Raw genomic sequence first — 23909 nt, forward strand, 5'->3', positions numbered from 1 at the left:
GCTGAAGCTGAGCTGGAAGCTGAGAGTGCGCGGAAGCTGGGAGAAGCTGAGAGAAGAGAAGCTGAGAGTGCACGGAAGCTAGGAGTAAGGGAAGTGTAGGAGAGGGACTGTACATAATAAACTTCCAAAGCTTCAGACGTTTGTCGTGTCTCTCTCTGCGGGCAGAGGGAGCGCGATAACTATCTATCTATCTATATATATATATATTTATATAATTACTATCACCATTAAGTAAACTTGTTTCAACTACTCTAGGTTGATATAGAACCTTTATATTTGTTCAAGATTGCCTAAGTACAGAGAATAGAAAATAACTTAAGTGTTTCATAATTTTCACTAATAACAATGATGGAATAGAGTTATATAAAATAGAAATGCTGAACATAAGAAGCCATTTCAGAACAATTATATATGGTTGTACTCTAGTATCCTTGGGGAATTGGCTTCAGAACCTCTGAGAGATGTAAAATCTGTAGATGATGAAGTCCCTTATATAAAAAGGCGTAGTATTTGCCTAAATACATCCTTCTATATATTTTAAATCTTCTTTAGATTGTTTAGAATGTCTATTGCAATGTAAATGCTATGTACATAGTTGTTATACTATAGCATTTAGGGAATAATGACAAGAAGGCAGGCTGTTTATATTCAGAATAAAAAATATTTTAAATCTGAAATTAGTGAAATACAATGCCCACAGATATAGAGGGTTAATTATATATGCTGTGTGGAAATCACAAATTTTTTTGACTCATAAGATGGCTTATTGAAAATCTAAATATATTATTAATGAAACTACCATCTATTGTACTTAGGTGACATACTATTTGAGAAAATAAAGAAACGAAATCTGTTTGTAGATGTATAATTACAATGAATTGTTTTTTAAACTCTTATAATTGGCTAGGCATAGTGTCACACTCCTATAAATCCCAGCAATTTAGGAGACTGAGACACTAAGATCCCAAGTTCAAGACCAGCCTCAGCAATTTAGTGAGACCCTAAATAACTTAGTAAGACCCTGTCTCAAAATCTAAAAAATAAATAAATAAATAAAAAGGAATGGGAATGTAGCTCAGTGTTAAAGTGTCCCTGGGTTCAATTCCTAATACAAAAAAAAAATTTATCTCAAAACTGGGTTTGATAGTTTTATTTCAAATTTTGTGCTTTATATATTTACCTTTATTCAAATTAGAGACAATATTTTTTTCCTCACAGTGGAAAGAATAAAAATGGGTCATATTTTAAAGCACTGGGCAAAAACAGGTATCTGTCCTTTATCTTGATTTTTCTTGCTTAGAATTAATTTAGTATTTAATAATTTAATAATTTGATATTTAATAATTTTTGTTAGTGCATTATAACTTTACACAATAGTGAGGTTTATAATTTTCTCCAATTAATTACTCAGGATTTCCTCTTTCTCTCCACTCCTTCCTTCTGCATTTTTCTGGTCTTCCTTCTATTTACTCAAATATAGATTTTTTTAATTGGTGCATTATAATTATACACAAAAATGGGATTCATCATGGTATATTCACACATGCACATAGGATAATTTGCTCAGTTTTATTCTCCAGTTCTTCCCCTTTCCCTCCTTTCTTCCCATCCTCCTTGTCTCCTACCTCTTCTCTACTGATTTTCCTTCTATTTTCTTGAAATCTCACTCTTATAATTCCTTTTTATCTTTAGCTTCCACATATAAGGAAAAACATCTGACTCTTGACTTTATGAGTCTGACTTGTTTCACCTAGACTGATGTTCTCCAAATTCCATCTTTTCCCCTGCAAATGATGTAATTTCATTCTTCTTCATGGCTGGGTAGAAATCCATTGTGTATATACAGCACATTTTCTTTATTCATTCATCTGTTTACAGACACCAAGACTGGTTCCATAACTTGGCCATTCTGAATTGTGCTACTGTAAATATTGGAATACATTTCATATCTCTATAATATTAATTTAAAAACACTTTTAAAATATCCATTACAATTTACATTCTATACCCAGGTATGGTATTAATTAGATGAGGTAGGAGAAACACTTGTTCATGGTGCCAAGACTTTTTTTTTTTAATATTGGTACTTTACTGATCTTGTTACTTCTAAAATTTGAATTTTGGACCTTGGGATTAACCCTTTTAGTAATGCACAACTTTATAAATTGGTCCAATTATCACTTCTAATGCCTGAATTGAAGTCTGAGATTCCCTTCCCAGTGAATACAGAAAAGAAAACACTGGAATTCAAGACTGAGGAAGGATGAGAAAGCCCCTTCTTATTGTTGTATCAGCTATCTGGGTTTTCTTTGAAAATAGTAGGTTAATATAAACCCTAAGGTGTCCATGGCTCTCCTTCTGGTAAGTAGATATAGAATGAGCCCCTAAGAAGTCAAGGAATAAATAGAATCAGAGTAACTCTCAGTTACTTTTCTAATTGATTAATTTATTATTGACTTATTTAGGAGCTACTCGTTAAACTACATGTCAAGTACTATTTTTTTATACACTAGTGACAAAACAGTTAACAAGCAGACATTGCTTGTTTCAATATAAACTTAATGTATTTCAATTTGCATGAGATAAAGGAACAAAGACATATAATTACATAAAGTAATTAATTATCTATAATTCTAGGTATTATGAGATTGCATAAAAAGGGGGACTTGATCTAGCCTGAGTAGTCATTTAGCAGTGTCACATAATAAATGTGCCAGAGAAAATACTCTTTAAACTGGACTCTGAAAGAACCTCAGGGTTAAAGGGGGAGATACATGAGAGTTCAATCCAAGGAAGGGGGAATAGAGCTTAATAGGGTAAATAGAGCTCAGACCCAAATGAGTGCTGTGTGTGCCTAACAAATTTAAACTAAACTGTTGGTGGGATAATGAGGGAGAGAGTAGATAGCAAAGGCCTGCCCAAGAAGTGTTCAGGGGTGAACATTGCAAGCTCATTTGGAGCTATATCAAGAATTTTGGAATATATTCCAAAAATAATGGGAGTCATTAAGTGGTTTTAAGCTTGAAAGGGCATAATAAGATAAGCATTTTATATGTCCCTGGGCCTGTTGGGTACAATAATAATAACAGCTAATATTATTGAGTACTTCTTGTGTACCAGGCTGTTTTGGGAACACACACACACACACATACTCACATCACATTAATATTTGTAACAACTCAGTGAGGTAGATATAATTATTATTTCCGATTTACAAAAATCTTAATAAATTTGCCCACTATCACTTAGCTAATCAGTGAGCTATCAGACTTGGAAGTTGGCATTCCAAATATCTGTACTTTTTTAGTATTAAAAAGGGATGGAAATTAGTTTACAGGAGTATGTAGTCTAGGTAACAGATAATGATGATTTATACCATGATGATAATAACAAACTAGAAACAAGTGGAAGGAGCCCAGGGATATTTTTGGAGACAGATTCAAGAGAAATTGGTGATTGATTAGATATAATAGGTATGAAGAGAAAAAGTCAATAGTAACAGGTAGGTTTGGGACCTGAGTAAAGGGGTGGTTGGTGGTGCTAATCAGTGTTAGAAGCTGTCCCAGAGAAAAGATAGATTTGTGTTGTTACACCAATTATGGAAAGCAATTGCTTTGGACTGAGCTCCCAGTCCAGAACAAACCAAAATGGAGCCAATAATGGCAAAGGCCACATAATCAAATTGGCATTTTAAAGAAGCAGACAGATCCCCAAGCAGACCAGTCTCAGCTGAATATGAGATTCCAATCTACCTGAGGCAGTGTGATATGGAAATCCCCTCTGCTTTAGCCCTTCCCTTACAAAAAGTAACTGGAAGTAACCTGATATTAACCAATCAACCTTTTTTTAAATTGTTGTTTTGTTGTTCCAACTTTACGATACTCTCTGTTCTGCTATTCCCAGAGTGAATTTACTTTCTGGTTTGTAGAATGGAGTTTATCCCACATCATAAATTATAAAAATCTCAATTAGATCTATAATTAAATGTGTCATGATTTTCTTTTAACAGGATAGAAAACATTTTTATTAAAGCACAATTTATTGTCATGCATATTTTATTTCTGAAAAGCTCTCCTAGAGAATCCTCGTACTTAGAAAAGGCGTTTCCTTAGTATTCCTATTTGTTGTCTCATGTAGGTCCTTCTGCTCTCTCCTCAATAAAGTTATTCTTATCCCTTCCCTTAAGAAACCCTGTCTCATTGAATTTATTTATTTTTATATTTTCATAATTTGTTTCCACAAGATCAACCCAGTTCAAATATTTTTTTTTCCCTTTTCATTCTATCTTGAGTTTGCAAAGCCTTTTCAGGAATCTATGCACAAGTCAGTACTCTAAACGTGTGATAAAATATGTGAAGTATAGGCACATTTTGAAATATAAACATTAGCAGTTATTTTCAGACACTCCATGTTAGAATAAGGAGCTCACTGGCCTAGAAGCACACTCCAGGAAAAACTGGCTGCTAAAATTGGTGTTTTTGCTTTCCACCTCCATGGTTGCTAGCAGAACACTGAAGTGAATTTCTAACCTCTAATTCTCTTTTCCTTTTTTAAATGATAAAAGCACATATTATTTGACTTCCTGTACCCTGTAAATGGAATGAACGAAGCAATTCATTCTCTGTCATGGTCACACATCAATCATTCAATCAGCAAACACTGATTGAGTGCCCATCATGGCAAAGGAAATAAATGGAAAAGCTGAGGAGGGAAGAGTGGAGAACTGAAAGTGAGCATACAGAATTTTCTCACATAATTTCACTATCTGGTAGGGGAAGATATGAACATGTTTAGGAAGGGATGTGTTTATTAGGATTGATTAATTAAAGATATAGCAAATTGGAAAAGATTAATTGTACCAAATATATGTCCTATTCATTTCCGAAAAGAGAAATTGTCTGTGCTTGGGAAATTTGGTATGGATTTAGGCAAGATGGAGATTTTGAGGTCAATCTTACATTATGTACAGGTATTAGTTAGAAGTTGAAGAAATGAAAGAGGAACGTATGGCATGATACATCAATTGTTTGCAGTTCAAGAGGAAAGCATGGTGTTAGAAACACAGTGTTGAGAGTAAAAGGTAGGAAATTTGTGCTTTACTTCAATTTTAATAAGAATTGCATATATGCAGAGAATTACCTTGGTGGGGTCTCAGTGTTTTACCTTGTGAATAAGGGAATTGGACATGGTACTCTCTATGGACTCCTTGAAATGCAGCATTTGCTCTTATTATAATAAAAAAAGAACACATTCTTCCTACTTGATATTTTAGTCAGCTTTTTCATCTCTGGGACCAAAAGAGCTCACAAGAATAATTTTAGAGGAGGAAAGTTTATTTGGCAATCACTCTTTCAGAGGTCTCAGTCCTTAGATTGTGGACTCCAATGCTCTGGACCCAAGGTGAGGAAGCCCATCATGGTAGAAGAGTGTGGAGGAGGAAAGTATCAGGAAGCACAGAGAAAGAGAGAGAGAGAGAGAGCTTGCTCACTAGTGGCAAAATATGTACCCCAAAGGCATGTTCCCAGTGACCTACTTTCCATAGTCACACCCTACTTATCTATAGTTATAACTAGGTTAATCCATATCAGTGGATTAAGACATTGATTCAGCTCTAACACTCATAACCCAATCATTTCACCTCTGAATGTTTTTGCATTGTCTCACACATGAGCTTTTTGGGTACACCACATATGCAAACCATAACACTTGCCCCAAAGGATATGAAACTAATAAGAGGTATAGTCTTGAAATGAGCACATTATAGTTTAAATGTGACAAACTAAGATTCAAATCTTAGAAGACCTATTTGTTACCTAGGGTTGGGCATAATGTCCAATCTTAATGACACTTGATTTCCTCATTTATAGATAAAGATAAACTGATGATTTTATTGATATATAGGTTGTAGATGCAAATAGAGATGAATAATTAATCTTTTCACTTAGACTTGTGAATGTAATGGCATTGTGTATAGTAACTGGTAATGTAAGAGGCACTGAAAAATATTTTGGTTTAATTCCTCAATGTCCAGGGACGAAACAGTTCTGGGTTGCAGTCAGGGTATTTGCATTCAAATCTCTGCTATATCCTATGTGCTCTAAATGTATTTAAAAAAAAAAAAAAAAGGTTGGAGGGGGTCCTGAATTTAATCATTAAGTCTATGTCTGCACCACTTAAGAAAATTGGAGAAAAAAGTTCAAAACATATGGCAGAATGTGAACTGTGTAGAACATAGCAAATGACAATACTAAATGACCAGGAAATGGTATAATTACCAGCAGTTACACTTATCCATCTTTTAAACTAATACTTCCCTGACACTGCTTTCTTCCTATGCTGTTGGTAATTCACCATTTCTTTCCAAAGTGCTTTGGGATCCCTAAATATTATACAAGTCATGCACTGTGTTCACTACACAGTGCTAATTAATGTTACAAGGAATAATTATTTTCAGCTTTGCAATGATCTCTGGCATATTGTTTTTATATTATTAAATTTATAGATTATGAGAATGATATCATAAAACACACCACTGATTTCCATGCCAAGAATATTTCATTTGACTTAGAAATGTCATGCAGTATGTTTCAGGGATAAATGCCACTTATAAACATGGTATTGTAATGTGTATTGAAGGCTCCTGAACTGAAGAGTAGAGTAACTATGGGTAGTCAATGAATAATGGATAGGAATGATTAATGACTTTGTGAGATAGGGATAATTAGATTTGGCATGTGTATCCACCATTTAAGCAAATTGCTGTGTGGATCGCATGGTTGAAAGAGATACAGACAAATGACATTAAGCTTCGATGATTCAAATGGGTCTCCTGAGAATGGATAAACCAAATTTTTTTCTATTTTTTTTTCCCCAACAACTCAACACAACCATAAAAGTAACCATGGATTTTATTGTCATGCTAGCAATGGTTGCCACAGAAACAGAGTGACAAACACTAAAGCTGATACAGTCCTCTTCACACCTTTTTGCTTCCAAGTCATTTATCCATTTCCAGAGCTCAGTTATTTACTCAAAGAATTCACTACCTATGGATTCAAAGATATTGGAATACAGCAAGAGCTCTTGGCGAAATGGTGAAGAAATATAGTTTCCTAACCCATAAACTTCCCTCAGCTCCCCAACACACACACACACACACTACATTTGTAAGTCCTAATTCCACACATGGCACTATGGTTGCACATCTCTTCACAAGGTGGTACATTAGTAGGGCCTACTCTTCACAGGGCATGGGTTGCTTTGGTTCAACCATATTCCTATCAAAACATTTATATCCAGTTAAATCAAGGAAGTTATCTACACCACTGTGTTGATATTACCTTCTAAATCTAAACAAATTGATAAGTCACAATAAGGAAATAGGCATGTCAAAAGTTAATTTGTCATTAATTCTGGTCCTGGTTATTAATGCTTGAGAAAAAAATTATGTGAAAGAAATTTTGTTATTTGAATTAGATGTTCTTCAGTGTGATCAGTATAAAAATGCTTGCTTGCATTGAAATGTACTTTGATGTTCTTGTCATGAGAGTGAAATAAGTGGAGTCACCACTGAAATGCAGTATTCTGAGCAGACCAAGGGGCAAAAGTGAAGAGTTAGGTAGCACATAAAGAAGGTTTAGATTGTGAGTATTAATATTTTGATCACAATCATTAATGCTTGTTAATAGATGAATAAAATTTATTCTTCATAAATATGCATAATTATAAATGGAATCACATAGACATAGAATATATAAACAGGTATTATAAGGGATTAATGTGCAATGTTTTCACAAAATCAAATGCCCACTTACCACATACACTCTTCCATCTGTGTTTTCAACAGGGCAATGAAAAAAAGGAATAATAGCTAAATAAGAACCATGATATAATGTTAAGGGCTGCATAAATGCCTGTTTCCTTAATACACAACTCTGTGAAATCTGATTTTGAGCAGTGTATGTGAAACCTTTTATATTGTCTAAAAATATTTAACTCAAGAGCTTATCTCTCTTAAATTGGCCATGTAAATGCAGAAAGTAGAGACATGCTCAAGCATGAGAGGGCTGATTCTGAAATCCAGTCCCTCGTGAGCTTGTCCAGCTTCACATGAGTACCGAGATAAAGAAGATGGAAGCTTATAATTTGATCCACACTCAACATACATGTTAGTGAGCATGACTTGATCATTGTTTGCTAGATAGTCAGATTAGAAATTTCTTCCTTGGATCAGAGGAATGAGAAGTGAGAGCTGGGATTGTTGGTTATAAGCAGAAAACATGACCAAAATATGACTTACAAAAATATTGAAGATAAATCGAACTGAACAGAATATACATTTGGAGGCGAAAGAATCATTTGGGAAACTTGCATTTTGTAAAAGTATTCAAATTCACATTAAAATACCTATATATGCATGTATAACGTATGCAACTATGCAATGTATGACATAAAATATAACATATAACATAAAACAAAACATACTATATAAACTATAGGTTATAAGGCATCTTGGCGGGCCAGGGGATCCAGGTCCAGGCCCGCAGTGAGCCAGGAACAGGTAGCCGCCATAGCAAAATGTTGGAGATCTGCTTGAAGCTGGTGGGCTGCATATCCAAGAAGAGGCTCTCCTTGTCCTCCAGTTGTTGCCTAGAAGAAGTCCTGCAGAGGCCAGTATCATCTGACTTTGAACCTCAAGGCTTAAGCGAAGTGCTCATTGAAGCTCCAAGGAAAATCTCCTTGCTGGGCCTAGTGAAAATGACCCCAACCTGTTCGTTGCACTGTACGACTTTGTGACCAGAGGAGATAACACCCTCAGCATCAATAAAGGTGAAAAGCTCCAGGTCTTAGGCTATAATCACAATGGGGAATGGTATGAAGCTCAAACCAAAAATGGCTAAGGATGGGTACCAAGCAACTACATCATACCTATCAACAGTCTGGAGAAAAATTCCTGGTACCACAGGCCCGTGTCCCGGAATGCCACAGAGTATCTGCTGAACAGCGGGATCAACAGCAGCTTCTTGGTGCGGGAAAGCAAGAGCAGTCCTGGTCAGAGATCCATCTTGCTGAGATATGAAGGGAGGGTGTACCACTACAGGATCAACACTGTTTCTCATGGCAAGCTCTACATCTCCTCTGAGAGCTGCTTCAACACTTTGATGGAGTTGGTTCACCATCACTCCACAGTGGTAGATGTCATCATCACACGCTCCATTACCCAGCCCCCAAGCGCAACAAGCCCACAGTCTGTGGCATGTCCCCCAACTACGACAAGTGGGAGATGGAGCCCATGGACATCACCATGAAGCACAGCTGGGTGGAGGTCAATACTGGGAGGTGTACAGGGGCATGTGAAAGAAGTACAGACTGACCAGACCGTGAAGACCCTGAAGGAGGATACTATGGAGGTGGAAGAGTTCCTGAAAGAAGCTGCAGTCATAAAGGAGATCTAGCATCAGAACCTGGTGCAGTTGCTGGGGGTCTGCACCTGGAAGCCCCCTTTCTATATAATTACCAAGTTCATGACCAACGGGAACCTGTTGGACTACCTGAGAGACTATAACCGGCAGGAGGTGAACTCAGTGGTGCTGCTGTACATGACCACACAGATCTCCTCAGCCATGGAGTACCTGGAGAAGAAAAACTTCATCCACAGAGATCTTGCTGTCTGAAACTGCCTCACAGGGGAAAACCACTTGGTGAAGGTGGCTAACTTTGGCCTCAATCGATTCATGACAGGGTCACCTACACAGTTAGTTCATTGCTGGAGCCAAGTTCCCCATTAAGTGGACTGCACCCAAAAGCCTGGTGTATAACAAATTCTCCATCTGACATCTGGGCATTTAGAATATTGCTTTGTGAAATTGCTACCTATGGCATGTCACCTTACCCAGGAACTGACCTGTCCCAGGTGTATGAGCTGCTGGAGAAAGACTACCACATGGAGCACCCAGAAGTCTGTCCAGAAAAGGTCTATGAACTCCTCACATGAGCATGTTGGCAGTAGAGACCCTCTGATTGGCCCTCCTTTGCTGAGATCCACCAAACCTTTGAAATGATGTTCTAGGAATCCAGTATCTCAGATAAAGTGGAAAAGGAGCTGGGAAAGCAAGTTGTATGAGGGGCTGTGAGCACCTTCCTGCAGGCTCCAGAGCTGCCCACCAAGACCAGGACCTCCAGGAGAGCTGCTGAGCAAAAAGATGACACTGACATACCCACAAAGCCCCACTCTGAGGGTCAGGGAGAGAGCAACCCCTTGGACCATGAGCCTACTGTGTTTCCACTGCTCCCCTGAAAAGAGTGAGGTGCCCCTGATGGCAGCCTAAACAAAGATGAGCGCCTTCTCTCCAAAGACAAAAAGACCAATCTGTTCGGCGCATTGATCAAGAAGAAGAAGATGACCCCAACTCCTCCTAAACGCAGCAGCGCCTTTGGGAAGATGGATGGTCAACCAGAGTGCAGGGGGCTAGCGAGGAAGACAGCTAGGAGACTAGCATTGAAACGCCAGCTCCCAACCCCACAGACACAGCCAAGCCCACTAAGTCCCCGAAGCCCAGTAACGGAGCTGATGTTCCCAGTGGAAACTTCAGGGAGCCTGGGGACTCGGGCTTCTGTTCTTCCCACCTGTGGAAAAAGTCCAGCACACTGATCAGCAGCCAATTAGCAACCAGTGAGGAGGAAGTTGGTAGCAGCTCCAGCAAGCACTTCCTGCGGTCCTGCTCTGCCTCCTGCGTACCACATGGGGCCAAGGACACAGAGTGGAAGTTGGTCACGCTGCCTCAGAACCTGAAGTCCTTTGGGAGATAGACTCCTCCACATTTGCAGGGCACAAGAGCAAGAAGCCAGCTCTGCCTCAGAAGTGGGCAAGTGAGAACAGGTCTGACCAGGTGACCAGAGGCATGGTGACCCCTCCATTCCAGCTAGCAAAGAAGAGTGAGGAAGCTGCTGATGAGGTACTCAAAGATGGCACCAGGGGCCAGCCTAGGCTCCATCCAGCCCTCCCTACCAGTTTGACTCCAAAGCTCCTCCATCAGCAGGTCATGATGGCTCCTGACACTGATCTCCCCTACAAGGAGGAAACTGGGAAAGGAAGTGCCTTAGGGACCCTGCTGTGGCTGAGCCCCTACTCTGCACCAGCAGGGGCACAGGCAGGTGCTTTTGGGGACCACAGCAAGGCCCAGCCGAAGAATCCAAAGTGAGAAGGCACAAGTACCACTCCGAGTCACAAGGGAGAGACAAGGGGAGGTTATCCAAGCTCAAGCCCACCTGAAGCCTCTCCTAGCCTCCACAGGGAAACTAAGGAAGCCCTCGCAGAGCCAGGGCCAGGAAGCTGCAGGGGAGATGGGCACCAGTGCCAAAATGAAGTCCACCAGTCTGGTTGTGGATGTTGTGAACAGTGACACCACCAAGCCCAGCCATCCAGGATAAGGTCTCAAAAAGCCTGTGTTCCCATCCATGCCCAAGCCACAATCAGCCACCAAGCCTCCAGGCACCCCCACCCGTCCAGCCCCTGTCCCTTCTGTGTTGCCAGCAACATCCTCAGCACTAGCAGGTGACCAGTCATCTTCCACTGCCTTTGTCCCCCTCATATCAACCCATGTATCACTTAGGAAAACCCACTAGCCCCCAGAGAGGATCACCAGTGGCACCATCACAAAGGGCGAGGTCCTGGAGGGCACCAAGGCCCTGTGCCTTGCCATCTCCAGCAACTCTGAATGAATGGCCAGCCACAGTGCAGTGCTGGAGACTGGCAAAAACCTCCAACACGTTCTGCGTGAGCTATGTGGATTCCATCCAGAAAATGAGGAACAAGTTGGCTTTCCAAGAGGCCATCAACAAACTGGAGAATAACCTCCCAGAGCTTCAGATCTGCCCAGCCTGAGCCCAGAGTGACCCAGCAGCCACACAGGACTTCAGCAAGCAACTCAGTTCTGTGGAAATCAGTGACATCATGCTGAGGTGGCAGAAGCCAAGGGTCAGTAGCTGGAACTGCTTGCAGCCTGCCAGGGCTTGCCCTGCCTGACAAAGGACCAGTGAGCTGGCACATGGCCCAGGGCTCTGCAGCCAGGTGGGACAAGGGTCCCAGAGTCCCACCCGATTACCTACGTTGTGCACCAACTGTCCTCCTACACCATCTCCTCCCAAGTCTGGCCCTGTGAGCCACCTCTGTCCTGGTGTTTGTGGAGTCCCCTCTCTGTGGACCGCAGCTGGCACACCAGGGCTCACCAGGCTGGCCACCCACTGGTGCAGGGACTATGCTCTCAGGCCATTTGGGAACAGCCTTGAGGGTCACCCCGGCCTTGATTCTCTCTGGACCTTCTGCTCAGACTGTGCCCCCACGTGCCATCGCCTCTACCTTCCCTGGAGGAAATCTGCACCTACTGTTCTGACCTTCCACACTGAAGGCCTGTCTGGAGAACTCTGTCCCTAGAATGTAGCACACCTGTGTCACCAACCAGTCATTGCGTCCTCCTGCTGCCCGGGATGGTGCAATCTCCTGTCCTCGCAGGAAGGACAGCTGTGGATTTAAGGGAACACAGGTGCTAAAACCAGTCAACCTTGGAGACCCGACAGAGAGGATCTGGCTGAGGGGTCTTCACTGTTTGTCCTCCCTGTGTCCCAGCATGCAACTCTGGCTCCCTGTGACACACACTGAGAATCCTGGATAGAAAGCTTGAGTCCTGAGTGGGTCCTGAGGGTAGGAGTGGAAGGGCTGACCCAGGGCTGGGCCTGGGCAGGTCTGTGGCAGCCAGGAGACCCTCCTTGCACACATTCAGGTGCCCCAAAAGGACTGGGTTTCTGGCCAATCTCCCTTCCCTCCTTGTTCCTCTGAGACAGAGGAGATTCTCATGGGGCCTCCCCTTGGTGACAAGGCAGTTTTCTGGAGTTCCTGGAACATTTCAAAGCTCTGCCCTCCGCACAGTCACCTGACCCGAAGAGAAGCTGCCACTAGGCCCCACACACAGAAGGAGTGCCATGGCTTCCCTAAAGACCTCCCCCCACTCCCCAGTGCAGGCACCTTGGAACTGCAGATCTTTCATTTAATCACCGTGAACAACTCTAGCCCCGTGTTCCTCAGAGGACATCAGGGACTGTTGAGAAAAGCACAGACAGGAAACCCCAGTCTTCCTCAGCATGGGCCAGGCTGGCCAGGACCAGAGCCCAGTGCAGACTGGTGCCTCAGGGGCTGGGGCCTGGGCCTCCCTGACCTCAGTTGAAGAGCAGGCAAGGTGCAGTCTCCCAAGGCCCTGCTCGAACACGGCCACCTAACTCATGCTCTGTTTTTCTGGAAAAGATGGGTTCTTCTGTATTGTTTTTATGTGATTCTCACAGTTTATCACCACCATGCCTCCGCTGGCTGTGGCTCAGCCAGGGAGGCACCACCACATCGCCAGCGGCTTTGAGATAAAGCCAAATGCCTTCCCTCTCCCCTGTTGCTGGTGTCTGCGAGGTACTGGTCTCTCTTTTTACATTTTGCATTTATACTTTGATATTACACTCTTTTGTAGACTTGCTCTTTTATAAATGATGTGTATGTGTATGTAGTTTTCCACTGTAATCCCTTCATGATTCCAGGGGTATCCCCTTTTCTCTCCCTTAGTCCAATACATTTTTGTTTCTGTATATGACTGTGTGGTTATTTTTTGTTTAATCCAAATCTCTCCTTTGTAGTATTTTTGAAATAAACGTTTATAAAATTAAAAAAAAAATACAGGTTATATAAAATATATAACATGAAATAAATAATATACATGTTTGTATGTTTAATTTATAAACATTGATATATTATAATATATTATTTGAATATAATTTTATGTATAGAACAGTCCCAACTCATGCACAATTGATAATGCCAGTTAGCAGTGACATGGAGTTCAGTCTCCCAGATGTGAAGAGTAAACACTGGAGAAATGCCGGGGCAAGTGTAGATCTCCCGGGAGGTAGAAGGGGGCCATAGCTGGTATCCTGGTATTCCAAGAAGTGGGAGTATCCTGCCCCTTTTATACATTTTAGAATTCCTTTGTTCTCATGGCCTCTCCCCAACCATCCTGCAAATGTGACCTGTAACCAAGTGACTCCTGACCGGATAAAGCCACACAGGGGTCCAGGCAGGAAGGGTGCTTGCCCCAGAGGCATTCATTAACAGTCCCTTGTTGGGAGGAACAATTCCCTGCAAGCAGGTCACCTTGATAACAGGTTATAACATGGGAAAGGGCTCAGGAGGTATTCGCATTTCAATACCAGAGGCCAGTGATGTGACTTTGGCCACACAGGGATGTATCATGAAGATATTAACATTCCAGTACCTTTGAATCAGCTTACAACTTCCCAGACTGACTTAGCCGCCTTCTTTCCAACTTGACTGGATCATCTGTCACACTATCTGCCTGACCTTAGTTCTTGCTTCACAATCACACATCAATACATCATGCACACATACATAACTTAATCACTTAGAGAATCATAGCATGTACCTGCAGAGTTAACCTATGAAAACAACTGTACTTATCAGGTTTTTTTTTCCCTATAAAATAATGACTAATGAATCACCAAACACAAGAACGAAGTCTGAAAGAAAGTACCAGGGTGAGTAAATATGTACCTGTCTAAGCAGAGATAGAAATGATAGAAGAAAATAGCTAAAATATACATTAAGTACATCCAGAGGAAAACAAGTATATGTTGTGTTCATTAAGAGAATTGTTAGTCATGGTCACCACATTGTTTAACAGATCTTTGTAATTTTCCCCTAACTGATGTTTTGTATCCTTTGAGCAATACCTCCCAACACCATCCTCCTCACACCGTTATCTACCATTTTACTCTCAAATTCTCTATGTCACAGATACATGAAATAATATAGTACTTGCCTTTCTGTGTTCATAAGAATACATTGTGGGGGGGGCCAAGATGGCGGACTAGAGGGCGGCTGCATTTCACGTTGCTCCAGGACGCAAGATTCAAAAGAGGAGATAGTGAGAGACTTGGGACCAACTCAAAGCCGCCGGGTGAGTCTCTCCTGTTGGGGAGGCGTCCCGGATGGGGCGGTAGCCCCAGAACGCAGGGAATTTGTGAAGTGGAGTTACTCGGCGAGACGCCCCTCCCCCCGCTGGAGCGGTAAACACGGACAACTGGGATCATTATAGAGGAGGTGGCTCAGCACAGCACTTGGACTCGAGCAACCACTGGGGCTCCGGGCAGCTGCCTGAGGAGGAGCTGCGTGGTGAGCTGTTTAGACCCAGAACGACCACTCCTGAACACCGGTGGCCTGCCTGGAGGAGGAGCGTGGTGAGTCACTTGGTCTCGGAGCCACTGCTCCTGAACACCCAGGGGGCTACCCCAAGGAGGAGGAGGAGGAACAGGGCAGGTCACTTGGACTTGGAGTGACTGCCTAGGGCTACGGGTGGTTGGCGGGAGGAGGAGACCCGAAGTAAGTTGTTTGGACTCCTAGTGACTGCGTCGGAAACCGGGCAGCTGTCCGGAGGAGGAGGTGTGTGGCGGGTCTCTGGGTCTCGGAGCTATTGTACGGGGCTCCAGGTGGTGGCTCAGAGGAGTGGCTGCATAGCCAGGTGATTAGGTGCAGAGCAGGGTCCCAGGAGCTAGGTGGCTTCTTGCTGGAAGAGCCTCACAGAGACACGCCTAGGGGCGGAGCGAAGTTTCCAGGACTGCGGGCAGATTCTCTGGGAGAGGCAGCCTAAGGAGACTCGACTGCGAAGGGTGAGGCTCCCAGGCCCAGGAGGTAGGTCCGGGCCCCTGGGATCGTTGCAGAGGAAGACAGCCCAGCCCAGGTGGTAGTTGTAGATTGAGGGGAACCTCTAGGAGGGCAACTGACCAGTGAGACGTCCCCACCGAGTGAGTCTTCCCGGCCGGGGGAGGTTTTCCCACAGGGACGGTAAAACCAGAGACACAGGCACAAACAGGCCTTGCCTCAGCCCGCAGTCTAGTTCCCCATTGGATGACCATTGGTCAACAAGTGGAGGCACCTCTGCCCACTAGCAGGGAATATACACCACCTGAGGGTCACCACCCCTAGAGAGGCAGCTTCTTCATGGAGCTCTGCATTATCAACCTCCTCCAAGACTTCAGGCTACTGAAGGATAAGAGGGGATATACTAGCAATCTTCAGGGACATTATAAGTTGATAGAGGAAATCTGCAATATCTTAATGACCCACTGATTCCTGAACAATATGAGAAAACAAGGGAAGAAAATGCCCCAAACAAATCTAGATGTTACATCAATAAAATCCAACGACAGCATGGCAGAAGAAATGTCAGAAAGGGAGTTCAGAATGTACATAATTAAAATGATTAGGGAAGCAAACGATGAGATGAAAGAGCAAATGCAGGCATTGAACGATCACACCAATCGACAGTTAACAGAGCAAATTCAGGAAGCAAAGGAACATTTCAATAAAGAGTTAGAGATATTGAAAAAAAACCAAACAGAAATCCTTGAAATGAAGGAAACAATAAACCAAATTAAGAACTCCATAGAAAGCATAACCAATAGGATAGAACAGCTGGAAGACAGAACTTCAGATATTGAAGACAAAATATTTAACCTCGAAAACAAAGTTGAACAAACAGAGAAGATGGTGAGAAATCATGAACAGAATCTCCAAGAACTATGGGATATCATGAAAAGGCCAAATTTGAGAATTATTGGGAATGAGGAAGGCTTAGAGAAACAAACCAAAGGAATGAACAATCTATTTGAAGAAATAATATCAGAAAATTTCCCAAATCTGAAGAATGAAATGGAAAATCAAGTCCAAGAGGCTTATAGGACTCCAAATACACAAAATTACAACAGACCCACACCAAGGCACATTATAATGAAAATACCTAACATACAAAATAAAGACAGAATTTTAAAGGCTGTGATTGAAAAGAACCAAATTACATTCAGGGGGAAGCCAATACGGATATCAGCAGATTTTTCAATCCAGACCCTAAAAGCTAGAAGGGCCTGGAACAACATTTTTCAAGCTCTGAAAGAAAATGGATGCCAACCAAGAATCTTATACCCAGCAAAACTTACCTTCAAATTTGACGATGAAATAAAATCTTTCCATGATAAACAAAAGCTAAAAGAATTTACAAAAAGAAAGCCAGCATTGCAGAACATTCTCAGCAAAATATTTCATGAGGAAGAGATAAAAAACAAAGAAGCAAATCAGCAATGGGAGGAATTATCCTAAAGGAACTGTCAAATAAAGGAGGAACCAAGATGTGTCAAAAATTTTAAATATGAACCAAATGACTGGGAATACAAATCATATCTCAATAATAACCCTGAATGTTAATGGCCTGAATTCATCAATCAAAAGACATAGACTGGCAGATTGGATTAAAAAGAAAGATCCAACAATATGTTGCCTGCAAGAGACTCACCTCATAGAAAGAGATACCCATAGACTAAAGGTGAAAGGATGGGGAAAAACATACCATGCATATGGACTCAGCAAAAAAGCTGGAGTATCCATCCTCATTTCAGATAATGTGGACTTCAAGTCAATGTTAGTCAGAAGGGATAAAGAAGGACATTTCATACTGCTTAAGGGAAGCATAAATCAGCAAGATATAACAATCATAAACATCTATGCCCCAAACAGTGGCTCATCCATGTATGTTAAACAAATCCTTCTCAATTTTAGAAACCAAATAGACCATAACACAATAATACTAGGTGATTTTAACACGCCTCTTTCACCACTGGACAGATCTTCCAAACAAAAATTGAACAAAGAAACCATAGATCTCAATAACACAATCAATAATTTAGACTTAACAGACACTTATAGAATATACCATACAACCAAGAGCGAATACACTTTCTTCTCAGCAGCACATGGATCCTTCTCTAAAATAGACCATATATTATGCCACAAAGCTAATGTCAGCAAATACAAGAAGATAGAGACACTACCTTGTATTCTATCAGATCGTAATGGATTGAAGTTACAAATTAATGAAAGAGTAAAAAACAGAAACTACTCCAACACCTGGAGATTAAACAATATGCTACTATATGATGAATGGAAAACAGAAGATATTAGGAAGGAAATTAAAAAATTCTTAGAGGTAAACGAGAACAAAGAAACATCATATCAAAATCTCTGGGACACTGTGAAAGCAGTACTTAGAGGAAGATTTATTTCATGGAGCGCATTTAATAAAAGAAGTAAAACTCAAAAAATAAATGACCTAACACTACAGCTCAAAGCCCTAGAAAAAGAAGAACAGACCAACACCAAAAGTAGTAGAAGACAGGAAATAGTTAAACTCAGAGCTGAAATCAACGAAATTGAAACGAAAGAAACAATACAAAAAATTGACAAAATAAATAGTTGGTTCTTCGAAAAAGTAAACAAAATTGATAAACCTTTAGCCACACTAACAAAGAGAAGATGAGAGAAAACCCAAATCACTAAAATTCGGAATGAACAAGGAAATATCACAACAGACACGACTGAAATACAAAACATAATTAGAAACTATTTTGAAAATCTATACTCCAACAAAATAGAAAATTTTGAAGACATCAACAGGTTTCTAGAGACATATGAATTGCCTAAACTGAACGAGGAGGACATACACAATTTAAATAGACCAATTTCAAGTAATGAAATAGAAGAAGTCATCAAAAGACTACCAACAAAGAAAAGTCCAGGACCAGATGGGTTCTCAGCCGAGTTCTACCAAACTTTTAAAGAAGAGCTCATTCCAATACTTCTCAAAGTATTCCAGAAAATAGAAGAGGAGGGAACTCTCCCAAACTCATTCTATGAAGCCAATATTACCCTGATTCCTAAACCAGACAGAGACACATCAAGGAAAGAAAATTTCAGACCAATATCCTTAATGAACATCAACGCAAAAATTCTAAACAAAATTTTAGCAAATCGCATACAAAAACATATTAAAAAGATAGTGCACAATGATCAAGTGGGTTTCATCCCAGGGATGCAAGGTTGGTTCAACATCAGGAAATCAATAAATGTAATTCACCATATCAATAGACTTAAAGTCAAGAATCACATGATTATTTCAATAGATGCAGAAAAAGCATTTGATAAAATACAGCACCCCTTCATGCTCAAAACACTAGAAAAAATAGGGATAGTGGGAACATTCCTTAACATTTAAAGGCCACCTATGCTAAACCCATGGCTAATATCATTCTAAATGGTGAAAAACTGAAAGCATTCCCTCTAAAAACTGGAACAAGACAGGGCTGCCCTTTTCACCACTTCTATTCAATATCGTCCTTGAAACTCTAGCCAGAGCAATTAGACAGACCAAAGAAATTAAAGGGATATGAATAGGCAAAGAATAACTCAAACTATCCCTATTTGCTGATGATATGATTGTATACTTAGAGGAACCAGGAAATTCCACCAGAAAACTTTTAGATCTCATAAGTGAATTCAGTAAAGTAGCGGGATATAAGATCAATGCACATAAATCTAAGGCATTTTTATACATAAGCGATGAATCTTCAGAAAGAGAAATTAGGAAAACTACCCCATTCAAAATAGCTTCGAAAAAAATGAAGTATTTGGGAATCAATCTCACAAAAGAGGTGAAAGACCTCTACAATGAGAACTACAGAACACTAAAGAAAGAAATTAAAGAAAACCTTAGAAGATGGAAAGATCTCCCATGTTCTTGGATAGGAAGAATTAATATTGTCAAAATGGCCATACTACCAAAAGTGCTATACAGATTCAATGCAATTCCAATTAAAATCCCAATGATGTACCTTACAGAAATAGAGCAAGCAATTATGAAATTCATCTGGAAGTATAAAAAACCCAGAATAGCTAAAGCAATCCTTGGCAGAAAGAGTGAAGCAGGGGGTATCGCAATACCAGATCTTTAACTCTACTACAAAGCAATAGTAACAAAAACGGCATGGTATTGGTACCAAAATAGAAAGGTGGATCAATGGTACAGAATAGAGGACACAGACACAAACCCAAATAAATACAATTTTCTCATACTAGACAAAGGGGCCAAAAATATGCAATGGAGAAAAGATAGCCTCTTCAACAAATGGTGCTGGGAGAATTGGAAATCCATATGCGACAGAATGAAATTAAACCCATATCTCTCACCATGCACGAAACTAAACTCAAAATGGATTAAGGATCTTGGAATCAGACCAGAGACCTTGCATCTTATAGAAGAAAAAGTAGGTCCAGAGCTTCAACATGTCGGCTTAGGACCAGACTTCCTCAACAGGACTCCCATAGCACAAGAAATAAAAGCAAGAATTAATAACTGGGATAGATTCAAACTAAAAAGCTTTCTCTCAGCAAAGGAAACTATCAGCAATGCGAAGAAAGAGCCTAGAGAGTGGGAGAAAATCTTTGCCAATCATACTTCAGATAGAGTGCTAATCTCCAGAATCTATAAAGAACTCAAAAAACTCTACACCAAGAATGTAAATAATCCAATGGACAAATGGGCTAAAGAAATGAATAGACACTTCACAGAAGAAGATCTACAAGCAATCAACAAACATATGGAAAAATGTTCAACATCTCTAGTAATAAGAGAAATGCAAATCAAAACCACCCTAAGATTTCATCTCACCCCAATTAGAATGGCGATTATCAAGAATACAAGCAACAACAGGTGTTGGCAAGGATGTGGGGAGAAAGGTACACTCTTACATTGCTGGTGGGGCTGCAAATTAGTGCAGCCACTCTGGAAAGCAGTGTGGAGATTCCTTAGAATACTTGGAATGGAACCACCATTTGACCCAGCTATCCCACTCCTTGGCCTATACCCAAAGGACTTAAAATCAGCATATTACAGAGATACAGCCACATCAATGTTCATAGCTGCTCAGTTCACAATAGCCAGATTGTGGAACCAACCTAGATGTCCTTCAATTGATGAATGGATAAAGAAAATGTGGTATATATATACAATGGAATATTACTCTGCCATAAAGAATGATAAAATTATGGCATTTGCAGGCAAATGGATGAAACTGGAGAATATCATGCTAAGTGAGATAAACCAAGCTCAAAAAACCAAAGGAAGAATGATATCGCTAATAAGTGGATGATGACACATAATGGGGGGTGGGAAGGTTTAGTGTTGGGGTTGGAGTTGGGTTTAGGGAGGAGGGCAGGAATGGAGGAAGGAAGGACTGTATAGATGTAGGGGAGGGGTGGGAGAGGTGGGGGGGGAGGGAAAAAATGGCAGAATGAATCAAACAACATTACCCTATGTAAATTTATGATTACACAAATGGTATGCCTTTACGCCATGTACAGACAGAGAAACAACATGTATCCCATTTGTTTACAATAAAAAAAAAAAGAATACATTGTGATCTTGAAAATTACTGAGAGAAGATTTTAAGTGCTGTTATCATAAAAATATTAACTATATGTTATTTAGCGTATTTTAGACTTTTCACAACATATATATTTCAAAATATGTACACGATAAATATATACAATGTGTATATTTCAATTCAAAAATATTCAAAAAACAAAAAGAATTAAAACATAAAGTATCCAGAAATTTTTTAGTCACCTTGTGGAATGGAAAATAAAATTAACAAAGCTAAGGGTATAGGCTTAAATCACACCACCCCCAAAGAGTCCGAACTATCTAAACCACAGCAAAGATGAAAAATAACAATCACAGGGCCAGGCAGGTTATCTTTTTCAACTACTCCCTTGTACATGACTATACTGTAAGGTCAGATGCAGGTGACCAGAAAGGAATCAGACCAAAAGCGGCTAAATAAGGCTTTATTGGGGTTTGGCCCTCAGGCAAGATTCACCAATCCTCCAGGGTGAAAGGTCAGGGCTGAGGGCCTGGCAATCCACAGAGGTTCAGGCTGACCAGGGGCCCTTAAAATCCAGAATGGGGGGGGGGCAGGCTTGAAGGTTTAGTGTACCCCTAGGGTTGGTTAGGGATTCCCTTGATTGGCGGTTGCAAAACACCACTGGGGTTTATCCCCCGCGTCTGATTGGTTGTTCTTTGACATGCGGACTTGGGGAGCTGCCTAATGTCCCGCCCCCATACAGCTGCTCAGACTTCCCTAACATACAGTTAAGAAGTATTTTCCAGGAGGCTGCTGTGCCTTAAAGAGGGGCAGCCTGGCAGACTGTCAATAAACACTTTGCTTGAATTCAGAGCTGTCCCTTGAGGATATTTGTGCCAGTTATCTAACATATAGCAATGGAAAGAAGAAACTTCATGTTAAGACACATGCTGATGATATTGAAGAATGGACTCATTCACAGATGCCTGTAAAGTTTCAGAATTTCAAGGAGAAGGAGAAATTCTTAATCTTCCACAAAGAGAAAAAGTGAAATAGGCACCCTACATGGCAATAGTCTGTTTGGTTATTTTATTTTCATCAGAACATTGAGAGTTAAGAAGACAATAAAGAAACATCTTGAAAATCAATTCCACCCCACCAACTTATCACAATGCACAAGGAAAATTCTAAATTCAGTTTTTAAAGTGTTCAAGGATCTCATAACCAAAACCCCTTTGGGGATTGTTTTAATCCAATTGTATGGTGCTAGGATACCTCCCCCTCTGTCATAACCTTGAAGTCCTGAAGCATGCACTCCCCAAACTCCTGCGAGTGTTGGCGGCTGACAGTTTGCAGCAGGGTCCCTCCCCACCCTGCAGTACTGTCCTGTTTATAGAGGATCACCTTGCCCAAGGTAATGTCCATTGTCTCCTCACTTCTGTCAATTTGGGGTAATATCCTCAAGGGGCAGTTGAACTCTAGAGTTCTGCCATGGGAATCAGTAGAAGCCTTTGTTATGGTTGCCTCAAAGCCCAGCTTTTCCTTTACCCAGCCCTGCACCTCATTCCACACCAGGAATGATCCTCAGGAGAAAGGTCCAATAAATTTCCATCAATTTCCTGAATCTAAATGTCTGTTTTGTATTCCACTTTCTGGGAAGTCAACCCTCACTAAGAACCTGCCCGACAAAATTTTAAAAAAGACAAAAGCACTCAAGAATGAAAGAAAATGAGAAGATGATTATGAATATGAATTAATGGTCACCAAAGTTGTTTGAAGAAAATAATAAGCTCAAAAGAAAAGCCATTAGATGTGGGATGCTTGGAATATCCTCCTTCGTACATTAGAATTTCAGTATCATAGGTTACATTTCCTTTTCCAGTTTCAATTCCAGTACTTGTTACATATTTACATAATTTTAAATATTTACATAATCTTAAAACTATAAATGTCATTTTTATTGTGCTTATACTTTTGGAACCAACCCACAGAAAAATTGGAAAACAACTTTAGCCCCATATCGAATGTAAAATTCATAAACTTTATATTTTTAAAATAATGATATGAAAAATAAACTTTAAGAGGAAAAGAGATATATAGATAGGCTAGTCACTAAGTGATTAACATTCTGAAAAGTGGAATCAAATGATACTCTTTAATGTTAGTAAATCAAGAAAAATTGAAAACAGATTTATAAAGGGAAATTTGTTGTAAAGAAATAAAACTCAGAAATTATGAAAAGGAATCAATTATTCAGAGCAGAACTGGATAGTGGTATGTTAGTAATTTTGTACTATTAATTTCATATTCACTTTGTGTGTGTGTGTAATTTAAGATGTTATTGTTAATTCTTTAATTTAAAATGAAATTTTAAAAAGTAAAGAGCACCCTTGTCAACAAAAGACTAGGTAAATACATTACATGTAATAAATTTTGATGGCCACTCAAATTCTTCAATTTAGATAATGTGCTTAACTTCTGAAAGTGCTTTCACATGTTGAAGTAAAAATCGTTTATTGATCCCTTCTTCTGGGCAAACCATTGCTTTTCCTAGTAACTCATTTATTCTCATCTCTGAGACAGGTAAGGGAAAATGTCTTCTCATTCTT

The 23909-nt window shown here is 40.3% G+C and overlaps 1 protein-coding gene and 1 pseudogene across 1 annotated transcript in view; one reads left to right on the forward strand and one right to left on the reverse strand.

The window, feature by feature from the left end:
* The window catches only part of Dpp10 (dipeptidyl peptidase like 10), a 1299115-nt gene that overhangs the window by 651061 nt on the left and 624145 nt on the right, over positions 1 to 23909 (reverse strand). The window lies entirely within an intron of this gene.
* LOC124981254 (tyrosine-protein kinase ABL1-like) lies at positions 8578 to 12025 on the forward strand (annotated as a pseudogene).

Source organism: Sciurus carolinensis, chromosome 3, assembly GCF_902686445.1.
Source record: "Sciurus carolinensis chromosome 3, mSciCar1.2, whole genome shotgun sequence".
Lineage (NCBI taxonomy): Eukaryota > Metazoa > Chordata > Mammalia > Rodentia > Sciuridae > Sciurus > Sciurus carolinensis.